The sequence below is a fragment of the Dermacentor variabilis genome, unplaced genomic scaffold (genome assembly GCF_050947875.1).
Source record: "Dermacentor variabilis isolate Ectoservices unplaced genomic scaffold, ASM5094787v1 scaffold_19, whole genome shotgun sequence".
In the NCBI taxonomy this organism is placed as follows: Eukaryota; Metazoa; Arthropoda; class Arachnida; order Ixodida; family Ixodidae; genus Dermacentor; species Dermacentor variabilis.
In genome coordinates, this window is record NW_027460357.1 from 1944314 (window position 1) to 1969081 (window position 24768).

The window sequence follows — 24768 nt, forward strand, 5'->3', positions numbered from 1 at the left end:
TTCGGCCAAACGACGTGCTAAGCACGCCCATGCTGCTCTTTTTAGCACACGCGCATGGATTTGTGCCAAACCACTTTTAACCATGCACATGCATCTTTTGGTAGACTCGGACGTTGCTTTCGGCAAAACCACAAGTTATGCATGCACATGCTGCTTTTGGCAGAGCGCGCACGTGGATTTCTGCCAAACGACGTGCTAAGCACGCCCATGGTGCTCTTTTTAGCACCCGCGCATAGATTTGTGCCAAACCACTTGTTAAGCATGCACATGCATCTTTTGGTAGACCCGGATATTGCTTTCTGGAAACCACAAGTTATGCATGCACATGCTGCTTTTGGCAGACCACGCGCGTGGATTTCTGCCAAACGACGTGCTAAGCACACCCATGCTGCTCTTTTTAGCACCCGCGCATGAATTTGTGCCAAACCACTTGTAAAGCATGCACATGCATCTTTTGGTAGACGCGGCCGTTGTTTTCTGCAAAACCACAAGTTATACATGCACATGCTGCTTTCTGCAGAGCGCGCACGTGGATTTCTGCCAAACGACGTGCTAAGCACGCCCATGGTGCTCTTTTTAGCACCCGCGCATGGACTTGTGCCAAATCAGTTGTTAAGCATGCACATGCATCTTTTGGTGGACGCGGACATTGGTTTCTGCAAAACCAAAAGGTATGCATGCACAGGCTGCTTTTGGCTGAGCGCGCACGTGGATTTCTGCCAAACGACGTGCTAAGCACGCCCATGCTGCTCTTTTTAGCACACGCGCATGGGTTTGTGCCAAACCACTTGTTAAGCATGCACATGCATCTTTTGGCAGACGCGGACTTTGTTTTCTTCCGAACCACATGTTATGCATGCACATGCTGCTTTTGGCAGAGCGCGCACGTGGATTTCTGCCAAACGACGTGCTAAGCACGCCCATGGTGCTCTTTTTAGCACCCGCGCATGGATTTGTGCCAAGCCACTTGTTAAGGATGCACATGCATCTTTTGGTAGACCCGGACATTGCCTTCTGGAAAACCACAAGTTATGCATGCACATGCTGCTTTTCGCAGAGCGCGCACGTGGATTTCGGCCAAACGACGTGCTAATCACACCCATGCTGCTCTTTTTAGCACCCGCACATGCATTTGTGCCAAAATATTTGTTAAGCATGCACATGCATCTTTTGGTAGAAGCGGACGTTGTTTTCTGCCAAACCACAAGTTATGCATGCACATGGTGCTTTTGGCAGAGCGCGCACGTGCATTTCTGGCAAACGACGTACTAAGCACGCCCATGGTGCTCTTTTTAGCACCCGCGCATGGATTTGTGCCAAACCACTTGTTAAGCATGCACATGCATCTTTTGGTAGACCCGGAAGTTGCTTTCTGCAAAACCACAAGTTATGCATGCACATGCTGCTTTTCGCAGAGCGCGCGCGTGGATTTCGGCCAAACGACGTGCTAAGCACGCCCATGCTGCTCTTTTTAGCACACGCGCATGGATTTGTGCCAAACCACTTGTTAAGCATGCACATGCATCTTTTGGTAGACCCGGACGTTGCTTTCTGCAAAACCACAAGTTATGCATGCACATGCTGCTTTTGGCAGAGCGCGCACGTGGATTTCTGCCAAACGACGTGCTAAGCACGCCCATGGTGCTCTTTTTAGCACCCGCGCATGGATTTGTGCCAAACCACTTGTTAAGCATGCACATGCATCTTTTGGTAGACCCGGATGTTGCTTTCTGCAAAACCACAAGTTATGCATGCACATGCTGCTTTTGGCAGAGCGCGCACGTGGATTTCTGCCAAACGACGTGCTAAGCACGCGCATGGTGCTCTTTTTAGCACTCGCGCATGGATTTGTGCCAAACCACTTGTTAAGCATGCACATGCATCTTTTGGTAGACCCGGACATTGCTTTCTGGAAAACCACAAGTTATGCATGCACATGCTGCTTTTGGCAGACCACGCGCGTGGATTTTTGCCAAACGACGTAATAAGCACACCCATGCTGCTCTTTTTAGCACCCGCGCATGAATTTGTGCCAAACGACTTGTTAAGCATGCACATGCATCTTTTGGTAGACCCGGACGTTGCTTTCTGCAAAACCACAAGTTATGCATGCACATGCTGCTTTTGGCAGAGCGCGCACGGGGATTTCAGGCCAACGACGTGCTAAGCACGCCCATGGTGCTCTTTTTAGCACCCTCGCATGGATTTGTGCCAAACCACTTGTTAAGCATGCACATGCATCTTTTGGTACACCCGGACATTGCTTTCAGGAAAACCACAAGTTATGCATGCACATGCTGCTTTTCGCAGAGCGCGCACGTGGATTTCGGCCAAACGACGTGCTAATCACACCCATGCTGCTCTTTTTAGCACCCGCACATGCATTTGTGCCAAAATACTTGTTAAGCATGCACATGCATCTTTTGGTAGAAGCGGACGTTGTTTTCTGCCAAACCACAAGTTATGCATGCACATGGTGCTTTTGGCAGAGCGCGCAAGTGTATTTCTGCCAACGACGTGCTAAGCACGCCCATGCTGCTCTTTTTAACACCCGCGCATAGATTTGTGCCAAACCACTTATTGAGCATGCACATGCATTTTTGGTAGACGCGGACGTTGTTTTCTGCAAAACCACAAGTTATGCATGCACATGCTGCTTTTGGCAGAGCGTGCTCGTGGATTTCTGCCAAACGACGTGCTAAGCACGCCCATGGTGCTCTTTTTAGCACCCGCACATGGATTTGTGCGAAACCACTTGTTAAGCATGCACATGCATCTTTTGATAGACGCGGACGTTGGTTTCTGCAAAACCACAAGTTATGCATGCACATGCTGCTTTTGGCAGAGCGCGCACGTGGATTTCTGCCAAACGACGTGCTAAGCACGCCCATGGTGCTCTTTTTAGCACCCGCGCATGGACTTGTGCCAAATCAGTTGTTAAGCATGCACATGCATCTTTTGGTAGACGCGGACGTTGGTTTCTGCAAAACCAAAAGGTATGCATGCACATGCTGCTTTTGGCAGAGCGCGCACGTGGATTTCTGCCAAACGACGTGCTAAGCACGCCCATGCTGCTCTTTTTAGCACACGCGCATGGGTTTGTGCCAAACCAATTGTTAAGCATGCACATGCATCTTTTGGCAGACGCGGACTTTGTTTTCTTCCGAACCACAAGTTATGCATGCACATGCTGCTTTTGGCAGAGCGCGCACGTGGATTTCTGCCAAACGACGTGCTAAGCACGCCCCATGGTGCTCTTTTTAGCACCCGCGCATGGATTTGTGCCAAACCACTTGTTAAGCATGCACATGCATCTTTTGGTAGACCCGGACATTGCTTTCTGGAAAACCACAAGTTGTGCATGCACATGCTGCTTTCTCGCAGAGCGCGCACGTGGATTTCGGCCAAACGACGTGCTAATCGCACCCATGCTGCTCTTTTTAGCACCCGCACATGCATTTGTGCCAAAATATTTGTTAATCATGCACATGCTCTTTTCGTAGAAGCGGACGTTGTTTTCTGCCAAACCACAAGTTATGCATGCACATGGTGCTTTTGGCAGAGCGCGCACGTGGATTTCTGGCAAACGACGTGCTAAGCACGCCCATGGTGCTCTTTTTAGCACACCGCGCATGGATTTGTGCCAAACTCACTTGTTAAGCATGCACATGCATCTTTTGGTAGACCCGGACGTTGCTTTCTGCAAAACCACAAGTTATGCATGCACATGCTGCTTTTCGCAGAGCGCGTGCGTGGATTTCGGCCAAACGACGTGCAATAGCACGCACCATGCTGCTCTTTTTAGCACACGCGCATGGATTTATGCCAAACCACTTGTTAAGCATGCACATGCATCTTTTGGTAGACCCGGACGTTGCTTTCTGCAAAACCACAAGTTATGCATGCACATGCTGCTTTTTGCAGAGCGCGCACGTGGATTTCTGCCAAACGAACGTACTAAGCACGCCCATGCTGCTCTTTTTAGCACACGCGCATGGGTTTGTGCCAAACCACTTGTTAAGCATGCACATGCATCTTTTGGCAGACGCGGACTTTGTTTTCTTACAAACCACAAGTTATGCATGCACAATGCTGCTTTTGGCAGAGCGCGCACGTGGATTTCTGGCCAAACGACGTGCTAAGCACGCCCATGAGCTCTTTTTAGCACCCGCGCATGGATTTGTGCCAAATCAGTTGTTAAGCATGCACATGCATCTTTTGGTAGACGCGGACGTTGGTTTCTGCAAAACCAAAAGGTATGCATGCACATGCTGCTTTTGGCAGAGCGCGCACGTGGATTTCTGCCAAACGACGTGCTAAGCAAGCCCATGCTGTCTTTTTAGCACACGCGCATGGGTTTTGTGCCAAACCACTTGTTAAGCAAGCACATGCATCTTTTGGCAGAGGCGGACTTTGTTTTCTTCCAAACCACAAGTTATGCATGCACATGCTGCTTTTGGCAGAGCGCGCACGTGGATTTCTGCCAAACGACGTGCTAAGCACGCCCATGCTGCTCTTTTTAGCACACGCGCATGGATTTTGTGCCAAACCACTTTTAACCATGCACATGCATCTTTTGGTAGACTCGGACGTTGCTTTCTGCAAAACCACAAGTTATGCATGCACATGCTGCTTTTCGCAGAGCGCGTGCGTGGATTTCGGCCTAACGACGTGCTAAGCACGCCCATGCTGCTCTTTTTAGCACACGCGCATGGATTTATGCCCAAACCACTTGTTAAGCATGCACATGCATCTTTTGGTAGACCCGAGACGTTGCTTTCTGCAAAACCACAAGTTATGCATGCACATGCTGCTTTTGCAGAGCGCGCACGTGGATTTCTGCCAAACGACGTGCTAAGCACGCCATGGTGCTCTTTTAGCACCCGCGCATAGATTTGTGCCAAACCACTTGTTAAGCATGCACAATGCATCTTTTGGTAGACCCGGAATATTGCTTTCTGGAAAACCACAAGTTATGCATGCACAGTGCTGCTTTTGGCAGACCCACGCGCGTGGATTTCTGCCAACGACGTGCTAAGCACACCCATGCTCTCTTTTAGCACCCGCGCATGAATTTGTGCAAACCACTTGTAAAGCATGCACCATGCATCTTTTGGCAGACGCGGACTTTGTTTTCTTCCGAACCACATGTTATGCATGCACATGCTGCTTTTGGCAGAGCGCGCACGTGGATTTCTGCCAAACGACGTGCTAAGCACGCCCATGGTGCTCTTTTTAGCACCCGCGCATGGATTTGTGCCAAACCACTTGTTAATCATGCACATGCATCTTTTGCTAGACCCGGACATTGCCTTCTGGAAAACCACAAGTTATGCATGCACATGCTGCTTTTCGCAGAGGGCGCACGTGGATTTCGGCCAAACGACGTGCTAATCACACCCATGCTGCTCTTTTTAGCACCCGCACATGCATTTGTGCCAAAATATTTGTTAAGCATGCACATGCATCTTTTGGTAGAAGCGGACGTTGTTTTCTGCCAAACCACAAGTTATGCATGCACATGGTGCTTTTGGCAGAGCGCGAACGTGGATTTCTGGCAAACGACGTGCTAAGCACGCCCATGGTGCTCTTTTTAGCACCCGCGCATGGATTTGTGCCAAACCACTTGTTAAGCATGCACATGCATCTTTTGGTAGACCCGGATGTTGCTTTCTGAAAACCACAAGTTATGCATGCACATGCTGCTTTTGGCAGAGCGCGCACGTGGATTTCTGCCAAACGACGTGCTAAGCACGCGCATGGTGCTCTTTTTAGCACCCGCGCATGGATTTGTGCCAAACCACTTGTTAAGCATGCACATGCATCTTTTGGTAGACCCGGACATTGCTTTCTGGAAAACCAAAAGGTATGCATGCACATGCTGCTTTTGGCAGAGCGCGCACGTGTATTTCTGCCAACGACGTGCTAAGCACGCCCATGCTGCTCTTTTTAACACCCGCGCATAGATTTGTGCCAAACCACTTATTCAGCATGCACATGCATTTTTGGTAGACGCGGACGTTGTTTTCTGCAAAACCACAAGTTATGCATGCACATGCTGCTTTTGGCAGAGCGTGCTCGTGGATTTCTGCCAAACGACGTGCTAAGCACGCCCATGGTGCTCTTTTTAGCACCCGCACATGGATTTGTGCGAAACCACTTGTTAAGCATGCACATGCATCTTTTGATAGACGCGGACGTTGGTTTCTGCAAAACCACAAGTTATGCATGCACATGCTGCTTTTGGCAGAGCGCGCACGTGGATTTCTGCCAAACGACGTGCTAAGCACGCCCATGGTGCTCTTTTTAGCACCCGCGCATGGACTTGTGCCAAATCAGTTCTTAAGCATGCACATGCATCTTTTGGTAGACGCGGACGTTGGTTTCTGCAAAACCAAAAGGTATGCATGCACATGCTGCTTTTGGCAGAGCGCGCACGTGGATTTCTGCCAAACGACGTGCTAAGCACGCCCATGCTGCTCTTTTTAGCACACGCGCATGGGTTTGTGCCAAACCACTTGTTAAGCATGCACATGCATCTTTTGGCAGACGCGGACTTTGTTTTCTTCCGAACCACATGTTATGCATGCACATGCTGCTTTTGGCAGAGCGCGCACGTGGATTTCTGCCAAACGACGTGCTAAGCACGCCCATGGTGCTCTTTTTAGCACCCGCGCATGGATTTGTGCCAAACCACTTGTTAATCATGCACATGCATCTTTTGGTAGACCCGGACATTGCCTTCTGGAAAACCACAAGTTATGCATGCACATGCTGCTTTTCGCAGAGGGCGCACGTGGATTTCGGCCAAACGACGTGCTAATCACACCCATGCTGCTCTTTTTAGCACCCGCACATGCATTTGTGCCAAAATATTTGTTAAGCATGCACATGCATCTTTTGGTAGAAGCGGACGTTGTTTTCTGCCAAACCACAAGTTATGCATGCACATGGTGCTTTTGGCAGAGCGCGAACGTGGATTTCTGGCAAACGACGTGCTAAGCACGCCCATGGTGCTCTTTTTAGCACCCGCGCATGGATTTGTGCCAAACCACTTGTTAAGCATGCACATGCATCTTTTGGTAGACCCGGATGTTGCTTTCTGAAAACCACAAGTTATGCATGCACATGCTGCTTTTGGCAGAGCGCGCACGTGGATTTCTGCCAAACGACGTGCTAAGCACGCGCATGGTGCTCTTTTTAGCACCCGCGCATGGATTTGTGCCAAACCACTTGTTAAGCATGCACATGCATCTTTTGGTAGACCCGGACATTGCTTTCTGGAAAACCAAAAGGTATGCATGCACATGCTGCTTTTGGCAGAGCGCGCACGTGTATTTCTGCCAACGACGTGCTAAGCACGCCCATGCTGCTCTTTTTAACACCCGCGCATAGATTTGTGCCAAACCACTTATTCAGCATGCACATGCATTTTTGGTAGACGCGGACGTTGTTTTCTGCAAAACCACAAGTTATGCATGCACATGCTGCTTTTGGCAGAGCGTGCTCGTGGATTTCTGCCAAACGACGTGCTAAGCACGCCCATGGTGCTCTTTTTAGCACCCGCACATGGATTTGTGCGAAACCACTTGTTAAGCATGCACATGCATCTTTTGATAGACGCGGACGTTGGTTTCTGCAAAACCACAAGTTATGCATGCACATGCTGCTTTTGGCAGAGCGCGCACGTGGATTTCTGCCAAACGACGTGCTAAGCACGCCCATGGTGCTCTTTTTAGCACCCGCGCATGGACTTGTGCCAAATCAGTTCTTAAGCATGCACATGCATCTTTTGGTAGACGCGGACGTTGGTTTCTGCAAAACCAAAAGGTATGCATGCACATGCTGCTTTTGGCAGAGCGCGCACGTGGATTTCTGCCAAACGACGTGCTAAGCACGCCCATGCTGCTCTTTTTAGCACACGCGCATGGGTTTGTGCCAAACCACTTGTTAAGCATGCACATGCATCTTTTGGCAGACGCGGACTTTGTTTTCTTCCGAACCACAAGTTATGCATGCACATGCTGCTTTTGGCAGAGCGCGCACGTGGATTTCTGCCAAACGACGTGCTAAGCACGCCCATGGTGCTCTTTTTAGCACCCGCGCATGGATTTGTGCCAAACCACTTGTTAAGCATGCACATGCATCTTTTGGTAGACCCGGACATTGCTTTCTGGAAAACCACAAGTTATGCATGCACATGCTGCTTTTCGCAGAGCGCGCACGTGGATTTCGGCCAAACGACGTGCTAATCGCACCCATGCTGCTCTTTTTAGCACCCGCACATGCATTTGTGCCAAAATATTTGTTAATCATGCACATGCATCTTTTCGTAGAAGCGGACGTTGTTTTCTGCCAAACCACAAGTTATGCATGCACATGGTGCTTTTGGCAGAGCGCGCACGTGGATTTCTGGCAAACGACGTGCTAAGCACGCCCATGGTGCTCTTTTTAGCACCCGCGCATGGATTTGTGCCAAACCACTTGTTAAGCATGCACATGCATCTTTTGGTAGACCCGGACGTTGCTTTCTGCAAAACCACAAGTTATGCATGCACATGCTGCTTTTCGCAGAGCGCGTGCGTGGATTTCGGCCTAACGACGTGCTAAGCACGCCCATGCTGCTCTTTTTAGCACACGCGCATGGATTTATGCCAAACCACTTGTTAAGCATGCACATGCATCTTTTGGTAGACCCGGACGTTGCTTTCTGCAAAACCACAAGTTATGCATGCACATGCTGCTTTTTGCAGAGCGCGCACGTGGATTTCTGGCAAACGACGTGCTAAGCACGCCCATGGTGCTCTTTTTAGCACCCGCGCATGGATTTGTGCCAAACCACTTGTTAAGCATGCACATGCATCTTTTGGTAGACCCGGACGTTGCTTTCTGCAAAACCACAAGTTATGCATGCACATGCTGCTTTTCGCAGAGCGCGTGCGTGGATTTCGGCCTAACGACGTGCTAAGCACGCCCATGCTGCTCTTTTTAGCACACGCGCATGGATTTATGCCAAACCACTTGTTAAGCATGCACATGCATCTTTTGGTAGACCCGGACGTTGCTTTCTGCAAAACCACAAGTTATGCATGCACATGCTGCTTTTTGCAGAGCGCGCACGTGGATTTCTGCCAAACGACGTACTAAGCACGCCCATGCTGCTCTTTTTAGCACACGCGCATGGGTTTGTGCCAAACCACTTGTTAAGCATGCACATGCATCTTTTGGCAGACGCGGACTTTGTTTTCTTACAAACCACAAGTTATGCATGCACATGCTGCTTTTGGCAGAGCGCGCACGTGGATTTCTGCCAAACGACGTGCTAAGCACGCCCATGCTGCTCTTTTTAGCACCCGCGCATGGATTTGTGCCAAATCAGTTGTTAAGCATGCACATGCATCTTTTGGTAGACGCGGACGTTGGTTTCTGCAAAACCAAAAGGTATGCATGCACATGCTGCTTTTGGCAGAGCGCGCACGTGGATTTCTGCCAAACGACGTGCTAAGCACGCCCATGCTGCTCTTTTTAGCACACGCGCATGGGTTTGTGCCAAACCACTTGTTAAGCAAGCACATGCATCTTTTGGCAGAGGCGGACTTTGTTTTCTTCCAAACCACAAGTTATGCATGCACATGCTGCTTTTGGCAGAGCGCGCACGTGGATTTCTGCCAAACGACGTGCTAAGCACGCCCATGGTGCTCTTTTCAGCACCCGCGCATGGATTTGTGCCATACCACTTGTTAAGCATGCACATGCATCTTTTGGTAGACTCGGACGTTGCTTTCTGCAAAACCACAAGTTATGCATGCACATGCTGCTTTTGGCAGAGCGCGCACGTGGATTTCTGCCAAACGACGTGCTAAGCACGCCCATGGTGCTCTTTTTAGCACCCGCGCATAGATTTGTGCCAAACCACTTGTTAAGCATGCACATGCATCTTTTGGTAGACCCGGACATTGCTTTCTGGAAAACCACAAGTTATGCATGCACATGTTGCTTTTGGCAGACCACGCGCGTGGATTTCTGCCAAACGACGTGCTAAGCACACCCATGCTGCTCTTTTTAGCACCCGCGCATGAATTTGTGCCATACCACTTGTTAAGCATACACATGCATCTTTTGGTAGACGCGGACGTTGTTTTCTGCAAAACCACAAGTTATGCATACACATGCTGCTTTTTGCAGAGCGCGCACGTGGATTTCTGCCAAACGACGTGCTAAGCACGCCCATGGTGCTCTTTTTAGCACCCGCGCATGGACTTGTGCCAAATCAGTTGTTAAGCATGCACATGCATCTTTTGGTAGACTCGGACATTGGTTTCTGCAAAACCAAAAGGTATGCATGCACATGCTGCTTTTGGCAGAGCGCGCACGTGGATTTCTGCCAAACGACGTGCTAAGCACGCCCATGCTGCTCTTTTTAGCACACGCGCATGGGTTTGTGCCAAACCACTTGTTAAGCATGCACATGCATCTTTTGGCAGACGCGGACTTTGTTTTCTTCCGAACCACATGTTATGCATGCACATGCTGCTTTTGGCAGAGCGCGCGCGTGGATTTCTGCCAAACGACGTGCTAAGCACGTCCATGGTGCTCTTTTTAGCACCCGCGCATGGATTTGTGCCAAACCACTTGTTAATCATGCACATGCATCTTTTGGTAGACCCGGACATTGCCTTCTGGAAAACCACAAGTTATGCATGCACATGCTGCTTTTCGCAGAGGGCGCACGTGGATTTCGGCCAAACGACGTGCTAATCACACCCATGCTGCTCTTTTTAGCACCCGCACATGCATTTGTGCCAAAATATTTGTTAAGCATGCACATGCATCTTTTGGTAGAAGCGGACGTTGTTTTCTGCCAAACCACAAGTTATGCATGCACATGGTGCTTTTGGCAGAGGGCGCACGTGGATTTCTGGCAAACGACGTGCTAAGCACGCCCATGGTGCTCTTTTTAGCACCCGCGCATGGATTTGTACCAAACCACTTGTTAAGCATGCACATGCATCTTTTGGTAGACCCGGATGTTGCTTTCTGCAAAACCACAAGTTATGCATGCACATGCTGCTTTTGGCAGAGCGCGCACGTGGATTTCTGCCAAACGACGTGCTAAGCACGCGCATGGTGCTCTTTTTAGCACCCGCGCATGGATTTGTGCCAAACCACTTGTTAAGCATGCACATGCATCTTTTGGTAGACCCGGACATTGCTTTCTGGAAAACCACAAGTTATGCATGCACATGCTGCTTTTGGCAGACCACGCGCGTGGATTTCTGCCAAACGACGTGCTAAGCACACCCATGCTGCTCTTTTTAGCACCCGCGCATGAATTTGTGCCAAACGACTTGTTAAGCATGCACATGCATCTTTTGGTAGACCCGGACGTTGCTTTCTGCAAAGCCACAAGTTATGCATGCACATGCTGCTTTTCGCAGAGCGCGCACGTGGATTTCTGGCCAACGACGTGCTAAGCACGCCCATGGTGCTCTTTTTAGCACCCGCGCATGGATTTGTGCCAAACCACTTGTTAAGCATGCACATGCATCTTTTGGTACACCCGGACATTGCTTTCAGGAAAACCACAAGTTATGCATGCACATGCTGCTTTTCGCAGAGCGCGCACGTGGATTTCGGCCAAACGACGTGCTAATCACACCCACGCTGCTCTTTTTAGCACCCGCACATGCATTTGTGCCAAAATACTTGTTAAGCAAGCACATGCATCTTTTGGTAGAAGCGGACGTTGTTTTCTGCCAAACCACAAGTTATGCATGCACATGGTGCTTTTGGCAGAGCGCGCAAGTGTATTTCTGCCAACGACGTGCTAAGCACGCCCATGCTGCTCTTTTTAACACCCGCGCATAGATTTGTGCCAAACCACTTATTGAGCATGCACATGCATTTTTGGTAGACGCGGACGTTGTTTTCTGCAAAACCACAAGTTATGCATGCACATGCTGCTTTTGGCAGAGCGTGCTCGTGGATTTCTGCCAAACGACGTGCTAAGCACGCCCATGGTGCTCTTTTTAGCACCCGCGCATGGATTTGTGCGAAACCACTTGTTAAGCATGCACATGCATCTTTTGGTAGACCCGGACATTGCTTTCTGGAAAACCACACGTTATGCATGCACATGCTGCTTTTGGCAGAGCGTGCTCGTGGATTTCTGCCAAACGACGTGCTAAGCACGCCCATGCTGCTCTTTTTAGCACCCGCGCATGGATTTGTGCCAAACCACTTGTTAAGCATGCACATGCATCTTTTGATAGACGCGGACGTTGGTTTCTGCAAAACCACAAGTTATGCATGCACATGCTGCTTTTGGCAGAGCGCGCACGTGGATTTCTGCCAAACGACGTGCTAAGCACGCCCATGGTGCTCTTTTTAGCACCCGCGCATGGACTTGTGCCAAATCAGTTGTTAAGCATGCACATGCATCTTTTGGTAGACGCGGACGTTGGTTTCTGCAAAACCAAAAGGTATGCATGCACATGCTGCTTTTGGCAGAGCGCGCACGTGGATTTCTGCCAAACGACGTGCTAAGCACGCCCATGCTGCTCTTTTTAGCACACGCGCATGGGTTTGTGCCAAACCACTTGTTAAGCATGCACATGCATCTTTTGGCAGACGCGGACTTTGTTTTCTTCCGAACCACATGTTATGCATGCACATGCTGCTTTTGGCAGAGCGCGCACGTGGATTTCTGCCAAACGACGTACTAAGCACGCCCATGGTGCTCTTTTTAGCACCCGCGCATGGATTTGTGCCAAACCACTTGTTAAGCATGCACATGCATCTTTTGGTAGACCCGGACATTGCTTTCTGGAAAACCACAAGTTATGCATGCACATGCTGCTTTTCGCAGAGCGCGCACGTGGATTTCGGCCAAACGACGTGCTAATCACACCCATGCTGCTCTTTTTAGCACCCGCACATGCATTTGTGCCAAAATATTTGTTAAGCATGCACATGCATCTTTTGGTAGAAGCGGACGTTGTTTTCTGCCAAACCACAAGTTATGCATGCACATGGTGCTTTTGGCAGAGCGCGCACGTGGATTTCTGGCAAACGACGTGCTAAGCACGCCCATCGTGCTCTTTTTAGCACCCGCGCATGGATTTGTGCCAAATCAGTTGTTAAGCATGCACATGCATCTTTTGGTAGACGCGGACGTTGGTTTCTGCAATACCAAAAGGTATGCATGCACATGCTGCTTTTGGCAGAACGCGCACGTGGATTTCTGCCAAACGACGTGCTAAGCACGCCCATGCTGCTCTTTTTAGCACACGCGCATGGGTTTCTGCCAAACCACTTGTTAAGCATGCACATGCATCTTTTGGCAGACGCGGACTTTGTTTTCTTCCAAACCACAAGTTATGCATGCACATGCTGCTTTTGGCAGAGCGCGCACGTGGATTTCTGCCAAACGACGTGCTAAGCACGCCCATGGTGCTCTTTTTAGCACCCGCGCATGGATTTGTGCCAAACCACTTGTTAAGCAAGCACATGCATCTTTTGGTAGACCCGGACGTTGCTTTCTGCAAAACCACAAGTTATGCATGCACATGCTGCTTTTCGCAGAGCGCGCGCGTGGATTTCGGCCAAACGACGTGCTAAGCCCGCCCATGCTGCTCTTTTTAGCACACGCGCATGGATTTGTGCCAAACCACTTGTTAACCATGCACATGCATCTTTTGGTAGACTCGGACGTTGCTTTCTGCAAAACCACAAGTCATGCATGCACATGCTGCTTTTGGCAGAGCGCGCACGTGGATTTCTGCCAAACGACGTGCTAAGCACGCCCATGGTGCTCTTTTTAGCACCCGCGCATAGATTTGTGCCAAACCACTTGTTAAGCATGCACATGCATCTTTTGGTAGACCCGGACATTGCTTTCTGGAAAACCACAAGTTATGCATGCACATGTTGCTTTTGGCAGACCACGCGCGTGGATTTCTGCCAAACGACGTGCTAAGCACACCCATGCTGCTCTTTTTAGCACCCGCGCATGAATTTGTGCCATACCACTTGTTAAGCATACACATGCATCTTTTGGTAGACGCGGACGTTGTTTTCTGCAAAACCACAAGTTATGCATACACATGCTGCTTTTTGCAGAGCGCGCACGTGGATTTCTGCCAAACGACGTGCTAAGCACGCCCATGGTGCTCTTTTTAGCACCCGCGCATGGACTTGTGCCAAATCAGTTGTTAAGCATGCACATGCATCTTTTGGTAGACTCGGACATTGGTTTCTGCAAAACCAAAAGGTATGCATGCACATGCTGCTTTTGGCAGAGCGCGCACGTGGATTTCTGCCAAACGACGTGCTAAGCACGCCCATGCTGCTCTTTTTAGCACACGCGCATGGGTTTGTGCCAAACCACTTGTTAAGCATGCACATGCATCTTTTGGCAGACGCGGACTTTGTTTTCTTCCGAACCACATGTTATGCATGCACATGCTGCTTTTGGCAGAGCGCGCGCGTGGATTTCTGCCAAACGACGTGCTAAGCACGTCCATGGTGCTCTTTTTAGCACCCGCGCATGGATTTGTGCCAAACCACTTGTTAATCATGCACATGCATCTTTTGGTAGACCCGGACATTGCCTTCTGGAAAACCACAAGTTATGCATGCACATGCTGCTTTTCGCAGAGGGCGCACGTGGATTTCGGCCAAACGACGTGCTAATCACACCCATGCTGCTCTTTTTAGCACCCGCACATGCATTTGTGCCAAAATATTTGTTAAGCATGCACATGCATCTTTTGGTAGAAGCGGACGTTGTTTTCTGCCAAACCACAAGTTATGCATGCACATGGTGCTTTTGGCAGAGGGCGCACGTGGATTTCTGGCAAACGACGTGCTAAGCACGCCCATGGTGCTCTTTTTAGCACCCGCGCATGGATTTGTACCAAACCACTTGTTAAGCATGCACATGCATCTTTTGGTAGACCCGGATGTTGCTTTCTGCAAAACCACAAGTTATGCATGCACATGCTGCTTTTGGCAGAGCGCGCACGTGGATTTCTGCCAAACGACGTGCTAAGCACGCGCATGGTGCTCTTTTTAGCACCCGCGCATGGATTTGTGCCAAACCACTTGTTAAGCATGCACATGCATCTTTTGGTAGACCCGGACATTGCTTTCTGGAAAACCACAAGTTATGCATGCACATGCTGCTTTTGGCAGACCACGCGCGTGGATTTCTGCCAAACGACGTGCTAAGCACACCCATGCTGCTCTTTTTAGCACCCGCGCATGAATTTGTGCCAAACGACTTGTTAAGCATGCACATGCATCTTTTGGTAGACCCGGACGTTGCTTTCTGCAAAGCCACAAGTTATGCATGCACATGCTGCTTTTCGCAGAGCGCGCACGTGGATTTCTGGCCAACGACGTGCTAAGCACGCCCATGGTGCTCTTTTTAGCACCCGCGCATGGATTTGTGCCAAACCACTTGTTAAGCATGCACATGCATCTTTTGGTACACCCGGACATTGCTTTCAGGAAAACCACAAGTTATGCATGCACATGCTGCTTTTCGCAGAGCGCGCACGTGGATTTCGGCCAAACGACGTGCTAATCACACCCACGCTGCTCTTTTTAGCACCCGCACATGCATTTGTGCCAAAATACTTGTTAAGCAAGCACATGCATCTTTTGGTAGAAGCGGACGTTGTTTTCTGCCAAACCACAAGTTATGCATGCACATGGTGCTTTTGGCAGAGCGCGCAAGTGTATTTCTGCCAACGACGTGCTAAGCACGCCCATGCTGCTCTTTTTAACACCCGCGCATAGATTTGTGCCAAACCACTTATTGAGCATGCACATGCATTTTTGGTAGACGCGGACGTTGTTTTCTGCAAAACCACAAGTTATGCATGCACATGCTGCTTTTGGCAGAGCGTGCTCGTGGATTTCTGCCAAACGACGTGCTAAGCACGCCCATGGTGCTCTTTTTAGCACCCGCGCATGGATTTGTGCGAAACCACTTGTTAAGCATGCACATGCATCTTTTGGTAGACCCGGACATTGCTTTCTGGAAAACCACAAGTTATGCATGCACATGCTGCTTTTGGCAGAGCGTGCTCGTGGATTTCTGCCAAACGACGTGCTAAGCACGCCCATGCTGCTCTTTTTAGCACCCGCGCATGGATTTGTGCCAAACCACTTGTTAAGCATGCACATGCATCTTTTGATAGACGCGGACGTTGGTTTCTGCAAAACCACAAGTTATGCATGCACATGCTGCTTTTGGCAGAGCGCGCACGTGGATTTCTGCCAAACGACGTGCTAAGCACGCCCATGGTGCTCTTTTTAGCACCCGCGCATGGACTTGTGCCAAATCAGTTGTTAAGCATGCACATGCATCTTTTGGTAGACGCGGACGTTGGTTTCTGCAAAACCAAAAGGTATGCATGCACATGCTGCTTTTGGCAGAGCGCGCACGTGGATTTCTGCCAAACGACGTGCTAAGCACGCCCATGCTGCTCTTTTTAGCACACGCGCATGGGTTTGTGCCAAACCACTTGTTAAGCATGCACATGCATCTTTTGGCAGACGCGGACTTTGTTTTCTTCCGAACCACATGTTATGCATGCACATGCTGCTTTTGGCAGAGCGCGCACGTGGATTTCTGCCAAACGACGTACTAAGCACGCCCATGGTGCTCTTTTTAGCACCCGCGCATGGATTTGTGCCAAACCACTTGTTAAGCATGCACATGCATCTTTTGGTAGACCCGGACATTGCTTTCTGGAAAACCACAAGTTATGCATGCACATGCTGCTTTTCGCAGAGCGCGCACGTGGATTTCGGCCAAACGACGTGCTAATCACACCCATGCTGCTCTTTTTAGCACCCGCACATGCATTTGTGCCAAAATATTTGTTAAGCATGCACATGCATCTTTTGGTAGAAGCGGACGTTGTTTTCTGCCAAACCACAAGTTATGCATGCACATGGTGCTTTTGGCAGAGCGCGCACGTGGATTTCTGGCAAACGACGTGCTAAGCACGCCCATCGTGCTCTTTTTAGCACCCGCGCATGGATTTGTGCCAAATCAGTTGTTAAGCATGCACATGCATCTTTTGGTAGACGCGGACGTTGGTTTCTGCAATACCAAAAGGTATGCATGCACATGCTGCTTTTGGCAGAACGCGCACGTGGATTTCTGCCAAACGACGTGCTAAGCACGCCCATGCTGCTCTTTTTAGCACACGCGCATGGGTTTCTGCCAAACCACTTGTTAAGCATGCACATGCATCTTTTGGCAGACGCGGACTTTGTTTTCTTCCAAACCACAAGTTATGCATGCACATGCTGCTTTTGGCAGAGCGCGCACGTGGATTTCTGCCAAACGACGTGCTAAGCACGCCCATGGTGCTCTTTTTAGCACCCGCGCATGGATTTGTGCCAAACCACTTGTTAAGCAAGCACATGCATCTTTTGGTAGACCCGGACGTTGCTTTCTGCAAAACCACAAGTTATGCATGCACATGCTGCTTTTCGCAGAGCGCGCGCGTGGATTTCGGCCAAACGACGTGCTAAGCCCGCCCATGCTGCTCTTTTTAGCACACGCGCATGGATTTGTGCCAAACCACTTGTTAACCATGCACATGCATCTTTTGGTAGACTCGGACGTTGCTTTCTGCAAAACCACAAGTCATGCATGCACATGCTGCTTTTGGCAGAGCGCGCACGTGGATTTCTGCCAAACGACGTGCTAAGCACGCCCATGGTGCTCTTTTTAGCACCCGCGCATAGATTTGTGCCAAACCACTTGTTAAGCATGCACATGCATCTTTTGGTAGACCCGGACATTGCTTTCTGGAAAACCACAAGTTATGCATGCACATGCTGCTTTTGGCAGACCACGCGCGTGGATTTCTGCCAAACGACGTGCTAAGCACACCCATGCTGCTCTTTTTAGCACCCGCGCATGAATTTGTGCCAAACCACTTGTTAAGCATGCACATGCATCTTTTGGTAGACGCGGACGTTGTTTTCTGCAAAACCACAAGTTATGCATGCACATGCTGCTTTTTGCAGAGCGCGCACGTGGATTTCTGCCAAACGACGTGCTAAGCACACCCATGCTGCTCTTTTTAGCACCCGCGCATGAATTTGTGCCAAACCACTTGTTAAGCATGCACATGCATCTTTTGGTAGACGCGGACGTTGTTTTCTGCAAAACCACAAGTTATGCATGCACATGCTGCTTTTGGCAGAGCGCGCACGTGGATTTCTGCCAAACGACGTGCTAAGCACGCCCATGGTGCTCTTTTTAGCACCCGCGCATGGACTTGTGCCAAATCAGTTGTTAAGCATGCACATGCATCTTTTGGTAGACGCGGACGTTGGTTTCTGCAAAACCAAAAGGTTTGCATGCACATGCTGCTTTTGGCAGAGCGCGCACGTGGATTTCTGCCAATCGACGTGCTAAGCACGCCCATGCTGCTCTTTTTAGCACACGCGCATGGGTTTGTGCCAAACCACTTGTTAAGCATGCACATGCATCTTCTGGCAGACGCGGACTTTGTTTTCTTCCGAACCACATGTTATGCATGCACATGCTGCTTTTGGCAGAGCGCGCACGTGGATTTCTGCCAAACGACGTGCTAAGCACGCCCATGGTGCTCTTTTTAGCACCCGCGCATGGATTTGTGCCAAACCACTTGTTAAGCATGCACATGCATCTTTTGGTAGACCCGGACGTTGCTTTCTGCAAAACCACAAGTTATGCAAGCACATGCTGCTTTTCGCAGAGCGCGTGCGTGGATTTCGGCCAAACGACGTGCTAAGCACGCCCATGCTGCTCTTTTTAGCACACGCGCATGGATTTATGCCAAACCACTTGTTAAGCATGCACATGCATCTTTTGGTAGACCCGGACGTTGCTTTCTGCAAAACCACAAGTTATGCATGCACATGCTGCTTTTTGCAGAGCGCGCACGTGGATTTCTGCCAAACGACGTACTAAGCACGCCCATGCTGCTCTTTTTAGCACACGCGCATGGGTTTGTGCCAAACCACTTGTTAAGCATGCACATGCATCTTTTGGCAGACGCGGACTTTGTTTTCTTACAAACCACAAGTTATGCATGCACATGCTGCTTTTGGCAGAGCGCGCACGTGGATTTCTGCCAAACGACGTGCTAAGCACGCCCATGCTGCTCTTTTTAGCACCCGCGCATGGATTTGTGCCAAATCAGTTGTTAAGCATGCACATGCATCTTTTGGTAGACGCGGACGTTGGTTTCTGCAATACCAAAAGGTATGCATGCACATGCTGCTTTTGGCAGAACGCGCACGTGGATTTCTGCCAAACGACGTGCTAAGCACGCCCATGCTGCTCTTTTTAGCACACGCGCATGGGTTTCTGCCAAACCACTTGTTAAGCATGCACATGCATCTTTTGGCAGACGCGGACTTTGTTTTCTTCCAAACCACAAGTTATGCATGCACATGCTGCTTTTGGCAGAGCGCGCACGTGGATTTCTGCCAAACGACGTGCTAAGCACGCCCATGGTGCTCTTTTTAGCACCCGCGCATGGATTTGTGCCAAACCACTTGTTAAGCAAGCACATGCATCTTTTGGTAGACCCGGACGTTGCTTTCTGCAAAACCACAAGTTATGCATGCACATGCTGCTTTTCGCAGAGCGCGCGCGTGGATTTCGGCCAAACGACGTGCTAAGCACGCCCATGCTGCTCTTTTTAGCACACGCGCATGGATTTGTGCCAAACCACTTGTTAACCATGCACATGCATCTTTTGGTAGACTCGGACGTTGCTTTCTGCAAAACCACAAGTTATGCATGCACATGCTGCTTTTGGCAGAGCGCGCACGTGGATTTCTGCCAAACGACGTGCTAAGCACGCCCATGGTGCTCTTTTTAGCACCCGCGCATAGATTTGTGCCAAACCACTTGTTAAGCATGCACATGCATCTTTTGGTAGACCCGGACATTGCTTTCTGGAAAACCACAAGTTATGCATGCACATGCTGCTTTTGGCAGACCACGCGCGTGGATTTCTGCCAAACGACGTGCTAAGCACACCCATGCTGCTCTTTTTAGCACCCGCGCATGAATTTGTGCCAAACCACTTGTTAAGCATGCACATGCATCTTTTGGTAGACGCGGACGTTGTTTTCTGCAAAACCACAAGTTATGCATGCACATGCTGCTTTTTGCAGAGCGCGCACGTGGATTTCTGCCAAACGACGTGCTAAGCACACCCATGCTGCTCTTTTTAGCACCCGCGCATGAATTTGTGCCAAACCACTTGTTAAGCATGCACATGCATCTTTTGGTAGACGCGGACGTTGTTTTCTGCAAAACCACAAGTTATGCATGCACATGCTGCTTTTTGCAGAGCGCGCACGTGGATTTCTGCCAAACGACGTGCTAAGCACGCCCATGGTGCTCTTTTTAGCACCCGCGCATGGACTTGTGCCAAATCAGTTGTTAAGCATGCACATGCATCTTTTGGTAGACGCGGACGTTGGTTTCTGCAAAACCAAAAGGTTTGCATGCACATGCTGCTTTTGGCAGAGCGCGCACGTGGATTTCTGCCAAACGACGTGCTAAGCACGCCCATGCTGCTCTTTTTAGCACACGCGCATGGGTTTGTGCCAAACCACTTGTTAAGCATGCACATGCATCTTTTGGCAGACGCGGACTTTGTTTTCTTCCGAACCACATGTTATGCATGCACATGCTGCTTTTGGCAGAGCGCGCACGTGGATTTCTGCCAAACGACGTGCTAAGCACGCCCATGGTGCTCTTTTTAGCACCCGCGCATGGATTTGTGCCAAACCACTTGTTAAGCATGCACATGCATCTTTTGGTAGACCCGGACATTGCTTTCTGGAAAACCACAAGATATGCATGCACATGCTGCTTTTCGCAGAGCGCGCACGTGGATTTCGGCCAAACGACGTGCTAATCACACCCATGCTGCTCTTTTTAGCACCCGCACATGCATTTGTGCCAAAATATTTGTTAAGCATGCACATGCATCTTTTGGTAGAAGCGCACGTTGTTTTCTGCCAAACCACATGTTATGCATGCACATGGTGCTTTTGGCAGAGCGCGCACGTGGATTTCTGGCAAACGACGTGCTAAGCACGCCCATAGTGCTCTTTTTAGCACCCGCGCATGGATTTGTGCCAAACCACTTGTTAAGCATGCACATGCATCTTTTGGTAGACCCGGACGTTGCTTTCTGCAAAACCACAAGTTATGCATGCACATGCTGCTTTTCGCAGAGCGCGCGCGTGGATTTCGGCCAAACGACGTGCTAAGCACGCCCATGCTGCTCTTTTTAGCACACGCGCATGGATTTGTGCCAAACCACTTGTTAAGCATGCACATGCATCTTTTGGTAGACCCGGACGTTGCTTTCTGCCAAACCACAAGTTATGCATGCACATGCTGCTTTTGGCAGAGCGCGCGCGTGGATTTCTGCCAAACGACGTGCTAAGCACGCCCATGGTGCTCTTTTTAGCACCCGCGCATGGATTTGTGCCAAACCACTTGTTAAGCATGCACATGCATCTTTTGGTAGACCCGGACATTGCTTTCTGGAAAACCACAAGTTATGCATGCACATGCTGCTTTTGGCAGACCACGCGCATGGATTTCTGCCAAACGACGTGCTAAGCACACCCATGCTGCTCTTTTTAGCACCCGCGCGTGAATTTGTGCCAAACCACTTGTTAAGCATGCACATGCATCTTTCGGTAGACGCGGACGTTGTTTTCTGCAAAACCACAAGTTATGCATGCACATGCTGCTTTTTGCAGAGCGCGCACGTGGATTTCTGCCAAACGACGTACTAAGCACGCCCATGCTGCTCTTTTTAGCACACGCGCATGGGTTTGTGCCAAACCACTTGTTAAGCATGCACATGCACCTTTTGGCAGACGCGGACTTTGTTTTCTTCCAAACCACAAGTTATGCATGCACATGCTGCTTTTGGCAGAGCGCGCACGTGGATTTCTGCCAAACGACGTGCTAAGCACGAAGAGAGGACGAAGAGAAAGAGGAATGCACACACGAAGCTTAACCGTCCCACTTGCTGAAGGGAGACAGCACTGTGGAGACTACGCAGACATCAGGGTGTGTTGCAAGCCGTGGGTAAGAAGGTGAAAATGCCTGTACAAATGATAAGGTCTTTTTGCTATTGGGGCCTCCTAGGCGTTTTCCAACGGTTGCAGGCGGCTCGGCGTATTTAAAAGGTCCAGCCTTTCACTGTTGCTTTGGCGCCGCGATACAAATCGTTGACCACACAGGCCAGTCATAACATCAGTTAGACTAGTTCTTGCGCACGTTCAAGGACACTGAGCTTGAACGACGCCGTGAACGCTCTGTCTTTTCAGCGCTATTAGAACTGTTCTTGTATTTTCTGTGTATACGAAGTCGATTATAGATCTCTTGTGCATTTTGCAACGTGGCCTTAGATATCCAAGCACTGAAACGCAGCCACATGATCAGAGTGAGCAGCATTCACTTGCATATCGTGACTTGCCAGAATAAATTGAAGATATTGTGCTGCGACTATCATTACTGCGTCATGAAGCAACCAGAAATGACTGTACCATGCTTCACAATGCGACTTTCATTTCTCCCCTGGTGCGCTTGTACTTTTCTGGTCCCCTTTCCACTGTGTAGGGCTCCCAGAAAAGCTTTTCTCAGGACAGGGGACCATACTGTGCGCTCAACCAGGTGGCACCCATCACCACAACATTGCCCCAATCAGTCTGACCTTGTCATCTCTCGTCCTGTCCAGTGACGTCCTTCACATTTCAAGGATGAAGGTTTAGCACTGTGTTTCCAATGACTCTCTTTAGAGCTCTGGGACAGCGCTTCCGCTGCCAGGGGTAATGCTACAGAATAGCGATTCCACTGACCCCAAGCAGGTACGCCATGTTTGAAGAGACAAAGATAAAACCTTGTGCAGGCTGTCCGACATACATATACATCTTTTTCTGCGTCTCTTTCTAAGCAACAATACTTTCACTGGTGAACAGGAAGGCAGCATTTGTTTCTTTTTTTCATTATCGTTTCTCAGTTTTACAAGGCCACGAAGAAAAATAAAGAAAACAGGAAAGATTGCAAACCAGCCCTGCAATTTTCCTGAATTATTGGAAACGAATATGTGCGAACAGAGGATGCCAAATGAAATGAACAGCCAGGTGCAACAACAAGTGACATCATTCAGGTGGTGCAGGCGGTTTGGCGGGCCCATAAAATGCCTTAATAACGAGATTTATTTGAGCGTGAACATGGTGAGAAGGCTGCTTCTGCCTTGCAGTGGTGTAAAGACTGCTGCATGTCTGGAGGTTAAAATGCTCATCATTCTATCATACATGGAAGTATTCCGACTATTTAGTGGAGTCATGGGAAAGCCACTCAAGCCTACATTAGCAAAATGTGTGGTACTGATTACAGCGAACACACTCCCTCCATATTCATGCAACCGAATGCAAACATACTGAAACCTGAGGTGTACCTGACGAGTGTACCTGCCAACAGCCCATAGGACAGGAAAGGCAAATCCCTGTGCACGCATAGTGAATTCGTCACTGCTGTGCATGCTCATTTCGGCAAACTGGCACAACAGATGAATTGCGAGTGCAATATGTGACTGTAAAGCACGGGGCGCATCTTTGTCACCATAGCTTGAGCTTGGTGAGAATCAAGTGGTTTGATAAATGTACAACAGAGTCAGCAATGGTAGGACAGTTCTTAGAAACTTCACAGCATGCCCGTCTGCCTCTACAATGTAAAAAAAAATCGCTTTGATCCAAGAGTCAGATCTTTCTGACTGGGCAACATTCATGCACCAGCTTTGTCAGTTTTTTGATGCTCCCACTACTTGTGCTGAGGTCGCTAGAAGAGCTCGGAGAGAGTATAAAATTCGAGAATCATGTACCTCTTACATTGTGGATGTCCTTGCACTGTGCTAACGCATGAACACCACCACGTCTCAAAATGATCGAATGCGACATATTAAAGGCACAAACACTGTTACCTTATACGTCCTTGGTATGCAGAACCCCAGCACCTCCACCACTTCTAAGGAACCGCTTTATTCTTGCCGAGCTAGAGCTAGGGCAAGGAAGAAGCGACACACACTACGTACGGATGAGGAAGATGAAGGAAAGTCACATTGCGCTCACAATATCGCTAACGTGGTAGTTTCCCAAAGGAAGCGGTCACACCACTACATATAAAGTGTATGCACAGGGATTCTCATATGTCTTCCCTGTCCAAGGGACTGGTGGCAAGCACCACAGAGCAGCACTGGTCAGGTGCATTCCAATTAAATTCTTAAGAATTGAGAAAAGGCCGATTCAACACAAAGCAACGATCTGACACCCTTGCCAAAAAACCTGTTGCACTGGCATTAAGTTTCAGATATTTGCGGCCACACATAGGTAAACCAATGGGCAAGGTTCTGACTGGTGTTGTAGTGAGTACTGCTCCAGGAGGGCACATGTAACCGGCAAACAGAGGCCTCAGGAGAGCATTAGAATATAATCAAGGAGGCGGCAGGGTACCCAAGGGGCAGCGGAGGGATCAAAACTGGAAGCAGGGCGGTCCTAAACTGGAAGCAGGTTATGTTGCTCCAACTCACGGACCACCCTGACTCCAGCCTTGTCCGCGAAAGCGGACAGCTGATCTTAAAATGCGTCAGAAAATTCGGAAAGTACGACTTACACACAGCCTACAGACATCATAGATATACTACT